The 7,500-nt window shown below is 62.2% G+C and overlaps 1 non-coding gene across 1 annotated transcript in view; it reads left to right on the top strand.

Annotated features, from left to right (window-relative positions):
* The first annotated feature begins 7,262 nt into the window (after nt 1–7,262).
* The window catches only part of LOC148314362 (18S ribosomal RNA), a 1,933-nt gene continuing 1,695 nt past the window's right edge, over nt 7,263–7,500 (top strand). Inside the window, exon 1 of the ribosomal RNA XR_015841805.1 lies at nt 7,263–7,500. This exon is cut by the window's right edge and continues 1,695 nt beyond it. This is a non-coding gene — a ribosomal RNA (18S ribosomal RNA).

Genomic DNA, 7,500 nt, shown 5'->3' on the forward strand with positions numbered 1-7,500 from the left:
CCTTCCCCCGGACGCGAGGTGGGCCGAGTGGCCCCTAAGTTCAACCGCGTGGAGGCTCCGGAGGAGACAGGCCGGCGTCCGTGAAAGTCAGGCCGAAGAGGATGGCCTCCCCCCGGACGCGAGGTGGGCCGAGTGGCCCCTAAGTTCAACCGCGTGGAGGCTCCGGAGGAGACAGGCCGGCATCCGTGAAAGTCAGGCCGAAGAGGACGGCCTTCCCCCGGACGCGAGGTGGGCCGAGTGGCCCCTAAGTTCAACCGCGTGGAGGCTCCGGAGGAGACAGGCCGGCGTCCGTGAAAGTCAGGCCGAAGAGGATGGCCTCCCCCCGGACGCGAGGTGGGCCGAGTGGCCCCTAAGTTCAACCGCGTGGAGGCTCCGGAGGAGACAGGCCGGCGTCCGTGAAAGTCAGGCCGAAGAGGATGGCCTCCTCCCGGACGCGAGGTGGGCCGAATTGCACTAAGTGCGACCAGGGGTTGGACGTTTAGGTGACCAGGGGTGGGCCACTTAGGCGACCAGGGGTGGGCAGCTTAGGTGACCAGGGGCGGCAGGTTTAGGCGACCAGGGGTGGGCCACTTAGGCGACCAGGGGTGGGCCACTTAGGCGACCAGGGGTGGGCCACTTAGGCGACCAGGGGTGGGCCACTTAGGCGACCAGGGGTGGGCCACTTAGGCGACCAGGGGTGGGCCACTTAGGCGACCAGGGGTGGGCCACTTAGGTGACCAGGGGCGGCAGGTTTAGGCGACCAGGGGTGGGCCGTTTAGGTGACCAGGGGTAAGGGGTTTAGGCGACCAGGGGTGGGACGTTTAGGTGACCAGGGGTGGGACGTTTAGGTGACCAGGGGTGGGCCACTTAGGCGACCAGGGGTAAGGGGTTTAGGTGACCAGGGGTAAGGGGTTTAGGCGACCAGGGGTGAGACGTTTAGGCGACCAGGGGTAAGGGGTTTAGGTGACCAGGGGTAAGGGGGTTAGGCGACCTGGGGCTGGAGAGGAGCACCTTCCCCGGGCACAGGCAGGGAGCGAGCGCCCACCCCCAGCTCCATCGCTCCGGGGGTAATAGGCCGGCGTCTGCCACACTTAGCCCGGAGAGGAGCACCTTCCCCGGGCACGGGCCGGGAGCGAGCGCCCCCCAGCTCCATCGCTCCGGGGGTAATAGGCCGGCGTCTGCCACACTTAGGCCGGAGAGGAGCACCTTCCCCGGGCACGGGCGGGGAGCGAGCGCCCCCCAGCTCCATCGCTCCGGGGGTAATAGGCCGGCGTCTGCCACACTTAGCCCGGAGAGGAGCACCTTCCCCGGGCACGGGCGGGGAGCGAGCGCCCCCAGCTCCATCGCTCCGGGGGTAATAGGCCGGCGTCTGTCACACTTAGCCCGAATAGGAGCACCTTCCCCGGGCACGGGAGGTGCCAAGCGGCCCCTAAGTCTACCCTCATGGAAGCTCCGGAGGAGGAGGGCGGGCGTGTGTCACACTTAGCCCGGAGAGGAGCACCTTCCCCGGGCACAGGCGGTGCCAAGCGGCCCCTAAGTTTGCCCTTATGGAAGCTCCGGAGGAGGAGTGCGGGCGTGTGTCACACTTAGCCCGGAGAGGAGCACCTTCCCCGGGCACAGGCGGTGCCAAGCGGCCCCTAAGTTTGCCCAAATGGAAGCTCCGGAGGAGGAGTGCGGGCGTGTGTCACACTTGGCCCGAATAGGAGCACCTTCCCCGGGCACAGGCGGTGCCAAGCGGCCCCTAAGTTTACCCTCATGGAAACTCCGGAGGAGGAGGGCGGGCGTGTGTCACACTTGGCCCGAATATGAGGACCTTCCCCGGGCACAGGCCGTGCCAAGCGGCCCCTAAGTCTACCCTTATGGAAGCTCCGGAGGAGGAGTGCATGCTGCCTGACAGTGAAGCCGAATAGGAGCACCTTCCCCGGGCACAGACGGTGCCAAGCGGCCCCTAAGTTTGCCCTTATGGAAGCTCCGGAGGAGGAGTGCATGCTGTGTGACAGTGAAGCCGAATAGGAGCACCTTCCCCGGGCACAGACGGTGCCAAGCGGCCCCTAAGTCTACCCTTATGGAAGCTCCGGAGGAGGAGTGCGGGCGTGTGTCACACTTGGCCCGAATAGGAGCACCTTCCCCGGGCACAGACGGTGCCAAGCGGCCCCTAAGTTTGCCCTTATGGAAGCTCCGGAGGAGGAGTGCATGCTGTGTGACAGTGAAGCCGAATAGGAGCACCTTCCCCGGGCACAGACGGTGCCAAGCGGCCCCTAAGTTTGCCCTTATGGAAGCTCCGGAGGAGGAGTGCATGCTGTGTGACAGTGAAGCCGAATAGGAGCACCTTCCCCGGGCACAGACGGTGCCAAGCGGCCCCTAAGTCTACCCTTATGGAAGCTCCGGAGGAGGAGTGCGGGCGTGTGTCACACTTGGCCCGAATATGAGCACCTTCCCCGGGCACAGGCGGTGCCAAGCGGCCCCTAAGTTTGCCCAAATGGAAGCTCCGGAGGAGGAGTGCGGGCGTGTGTCACACTTGGCCCGAATATGAGCACCTTCCCCGGGCACAGGCGGTGCCAAGCGGCCCCTAAGTTTGCCCAAATGGAAGCTCCGGAGGAGGAGTGCGGGCGTGTGTCACACTTGGCCCGAATATGAGCACCTTCCCCGGGCACAGACGGTGCCAAGCGGCCCCTAAGTTTGCCCAAATGGAAGCTCCGGAGGAGGAGTGCATGCTGCCTGACAGTGAAGCCGACTATGAGCACCTTCCCCGGGCACAGGCGGTGCCAAGCGGCCCCTAAGTCTACCCTCATGGAAGCTCCGGAGGAGGAGTGCGGGCGTGTGTCACACTTGGCCCGAATATGAGCACCTTCCCCGGGCACAGACGGTGCCAAGCGGCCCCTAAGTTTGCCCAAATGGAAGCTCCGGAGGAGGAGTGCACGCTGTGTGACAGTGAAGCCGAATATGAGCACCTTCCCCGGGCACAGGCGGTGCCAAGCGGCCCCTAAGTTTGCCCTTATGGAAGCTCCGGAGGAGGAGTGCATGCTGTGTGACAGTGAAGCCGAATATGAGCACCTTCCCCGGGCACAGGCGGTGCCAAGCGGCCCCTAAGTTTGCCCAAATGGAAGCTCCGGAGGAGGAGTGCGGGCGTGTGTCACACTTGGCCCGAATAGGAGCACCTTCCCCGGGCACGGGCGGTGCCAAGCGGCCCCTAAGTTTGCCCAAATGGAAGCTCCGGAGGAGGAGTGCATGCTGCCTGACAGTGAAGCCGAATATGAGCACCTTCCCCGGGCACAGGCGGTGCCAAGCGGCCCCTAAGTCTACCCTAATGGAAGCTCCGGAGGAGGAGGGCGGGCGTGTGTCACACTTGGCCCGAATAGGAGCACCTTCCCCGGGCACAGGCGGTGCAAAGCGGCCCCTAAGTCGGTAAAGGTTGAAATAAGTAAATAAATACAAAAAGGACGAGGGGGGAAAAAAAAAGGCAAAAACGTATAAAATTCCCCCATTCATTTCAATGGGCTCGGCCGAATTGGGCTTGCGGGACCGCCGAGGGCACGCCGGAGGGCGGTTGAGTCGGTAAAAGTTGAAATAAATGAATAAATACAAAAAGGACGAGGGGGGGGAAAAAAAAGGCAAAAACGTATAAAATTCCCCCATTCATTTCAATGGGCTCGGCCGAATTGGGCTTGCGGGACCGCCGAGGGCACGCCGGAGGGCGGTTGAGTCGGTAAAAGTTGAAATAAATGAATAAATACAAAAAGAACGAGGGGGGGGGAAAAAGGCAAAAACGTATAAAATTCCCCCATTCATTTCAATGGGCTCGGCCGAATTGGGCTTGCGGGACCGCCGAGGGCACGCCGGAGGGCGGTTGAGTCGGTAAAAGTTGAAATAAATGAATAAATACAAAAAGAACGAGGGGGGGAAAAAAAGGCAAAAACGTATAAAATTCCCCCATTCATTTCAATGGGCTCGGCCGAATTGGGCTTGCGGGACCGCCGAGGGCACGCCGGAGGGCGGTTGAGTCGGTAAAAGTTGAAATAAATGAATAAATACAAAAAGAACGAGGGGGGGAAAAAAAAGGCAAAAACGTATAAAATTCCCCCATTCATTTCAATGGGCTCGGCTAAAATGGGCCTGCAGTACTGCCGAGAGGCCGCCGGAGGACGCCCTAGTAGGCAAACGTTGATCCCCACACACGAGGGGTCAGTTAGGCGACCAGGGGTAGCGTTTAGGCGACCAGGGGTAGCGTTTAGGTGACCAGGGGAAGCGTTTAGGCGACCAGGGGTAGCGTTTAGGTGACCAGGGGTAGCGTTTAGGCGACCAGGGGTAGCGTTTAGGCGACCAGGGGTAGCGTTTAGGCGACCAGGGGTAGCTTTTAGGCGACCAGGGGTAGCTTTTAGGCGACCAGGGGTAGCGTTTAGGCGACCAGGGGCGTTGCAGTTCCGCCGAATTGCATTAGGGGCGCTGCAGTAGGCAAACGTTCTTCCCCCCTAGTCAGAGGGTCATTTGCCTACTTCCCAGGTTTACCCGGGTTTTCCAAAACACCTGGGGCACATTTTCAGGGATCACGTTTTTAGAAACAAAAATATTCATAATTTCTTCTAAGTCCCCTTTCCAGCGGGGAACTTTCAAACATTGTATCCGACCACTGAAGGCTGTTGGCGGACGCGGCGCGGCTCACAGCCCGCCCTCAGGCACGGAGCTCCGGGGGAATTTGCCTCATTTCTTCTAAGTCCCCTTTCCAGCGGGGACCTTTCAAACATTGTATCCGACCACTGAAGGCTGTTGGCGGACGCGGCGCGGCTCACAGCCCGCCCTCAGGCACGGAGCTCCGGGGGAATTTGCCTCATTTCTTCTAAGTCCCCTTTCCAGCGGGGACCTTTCAAACATTGTATCCGACCACTGAAGGCTGTTGGCGGACGCGGCGCGGCTCACAGCCCGCCCTCAGGCACGGAGCTCCGGGGGAATTTGCCTCATTTCTTCTAAGTCCCCTTTCCAGCGGGGACCTTTCAAACATTGTATCCGACCACTGAAGGCTGTTGGCGGACGCGGCGCGGCTCACAGCCCGCCCTCAGGCACGGAGCTCCGGGGGAATTTGCCCCCCTCATTTCTTCTAAGTCCCCTTTAGGCGACCAGGGGTTGACAATTTAGGTGACCAGGGGTTGACAATTTAGGCGACCAGGGGTGACTTTTAGGCGACCAGGGGTGAGGTTTAGGCGACCAGGGGTGAGGTTTAGGCGACCAGGGGTGAGGTTTAGGCGACCAGGGGTAGCGTTTAGGCGACCAGGGGCGTTGCAGTTCCGCCGAATTGCATTAGGGGCGCTGCAGTAGGCAAACGTTTTTCCCCCTAGTCAGAGGGTCATTTGCCTACTTCCCAGGTTTACCCGGGTTTTCCAAAACACCTGGGGCACATTTTTAGGAACCACGTTTTTAGAAACAAAAATTCTTCTATGTCCACCTCCGTGAAAGAAATTGCCCAATGGTTCCCGCGGAAGAGAGCTGCCAGGCGGACGCATACTGCAATAACGGCCGCCCTGGCGCTCTGGTGGATGTTATCCTCGAAATTTCTTCTATGTGCCCATTCCAGCGGGCAACTTGCGAACAATGGTGTCCGACCATGGAAGGCTGTTGGCGGACGCGGCGCGGCTCACAGCCCGCCCTCAGGCACGGAGCTCCGGGGGAATTTTCCCCTCATTTCTTCTAAGTCCCCATTCCAGCGGGGAGCTTGCAAACGTGGTATCCGACCACTGAAGGCTGTTGGCGGGCACGGCCCCACCAGCGCAACACGGCACTTCCTATGACTCGGGTCCGACGCAGGAGGAGCGGTCCTCCCGGCCCCGCCACACGGCACTTCCTATGACTCGGGTCCGACGCAGGAGGAGCGGTCCTCCCGGCCCCGCCACACGGCACTTCCTATGACTCGGGTCCGACGCAGGAGGAGCGGTCCTCCCGGCCCCGCCACACGGCACTTCCCATGACTCGGGTCCGACGCAGGAGGAGCGGTCCTCCCGGCCCCACCACCGCCACACGGCACTTCCCATGACCCGGGGACCGACGCAGGAGGAGCGGTCCTCCCGGCCCCACCGCAACACACACAACCACTGACCGATTGGCAATCATGACCCGCCATCGGAGGGCCCCTGCCGGCCCCGGCCTCGCGCCGGGGTGTTCGGGTGGACGGTTCCTTCGGCCTGCGGGTCGACCTCTGAGCGTTGGCCGGCACCGCAGCACCGCAGCACACACATAACCACTGACCGATTGGCAATCATGACCCGCCATCGGAGGGCCCCTGCCGGCCCCGGCCTCGCGCCGGGGTGTTCGGGTGGACGGTTCCTTCGGCCTGCGGGTCGACCTCTGAGCGTTGGCCGGCACCGCAGCACACACATAACCACTGACCGATTGGCAATCATGACCCGCCATCGGAGGGCCCCTGCCGGCCCCGGCCTCGCGCCGGGGTGTTCGGGTGGACGGTTCCTTCGGCCTGCGGGTCGACCTCTGCGCGTTGGCCGGCACTTCCCTACCGTTACCCACCCCACCCCTGGGGTTGTGACAAAACGGCACTTCCTATGACTCGGGGTCCGACGCAGGAGGAGCGGTCCTCCCGGCCCATCTCGCACCCACACCCTGACATATACTGCACCACACCAACCACTGACCGATTGGCAAGCATGACCCGCCATCGGAGGGCCCCTGCCGGCCCCGGCCTCGCGCCGGGGTGTTCGGGCGGACGGTTCCTTCGGCCTGCGGATCGACCTCTAGCGCACCAACCAGCGCGAAACCGCTTTCGTCGCGAGACCGAGACGACCCTGTCGCGTGCCCGTCGGCCACACGGGCCCAGAGATGTCCTACACGGGAGTTCCGCCGCGCTCGCGGGTGCCCCGCCACGAGAGGGGTGCGGGAGCCCAGGCCCGCGTCAGCCGAGCGGTCCTTTCCGAAAAAGCATGTTTCTCAAACCCTACCGGCGTCTGTCAGAAGACGCCGCCTCCGAGTGCGTGTTGCGGTCGCGGGCGTGCGGGCGGCTCCGGCTCCCTCCCGCGACTGACCGCCACGCGGTAACGCGGCCTCTACGGACCGAGTACATACCGAGGCCCAGCCGACTTCCTCACCGCGCACGGGGGCTGAATCGGTAACGGAAATTTCGGTAGCCCACGTCCGAAAAAGAAACGAAACGAGGGAGGCTGGGGTGCCGCCGGGGGTAACCCCGCGGGAGGCCGTCTCCCGCGGGCGCCGCCCGGTCCCCGCGCCCGGCTCCCCGCTCAGCTCCGGTTCCAATGCAAGAAACACAGACCGCCGGACGCGAGGGCTACCTGGTTGATCCTGCCAGTAGCATATGCTTGTCTCAAAGATTAAGCCATGCAAGTCTAAGTACACACGGTTCCGATACAGTGAAACTGCGAATGGCTCATTAAATCAGTTATGGTTCCTTTGATCGCTCCACCGTTACTTGGATAACTGTGGCAATTCTAGAGCTAATACATGCAAACGAGCGCCGACCCGTCTCCGCGGGGACGCGCGCATTTATCAGACCCAAAACCCACGCGG

This window comes from Idiotropiscis lumnitzeri, unplaced genomic scaffold (genome assembly GCF_059441095.1).
Source record: "Idiotropiscis lumnitzeri isolate Australia: NSW breed Sydney's pygmy pipehorse unplaced genomic scaffold, RoL_Ilum_1.0 HiC_scaffold_312, whole genome shotgun sequence".
NCBI lineage: Eukaryota > Metazoa > Chordata > Actinopteri > Syngnathiformes > Syngnathidae > Idiotropiscis > Idiotropiscis lumnitzeri.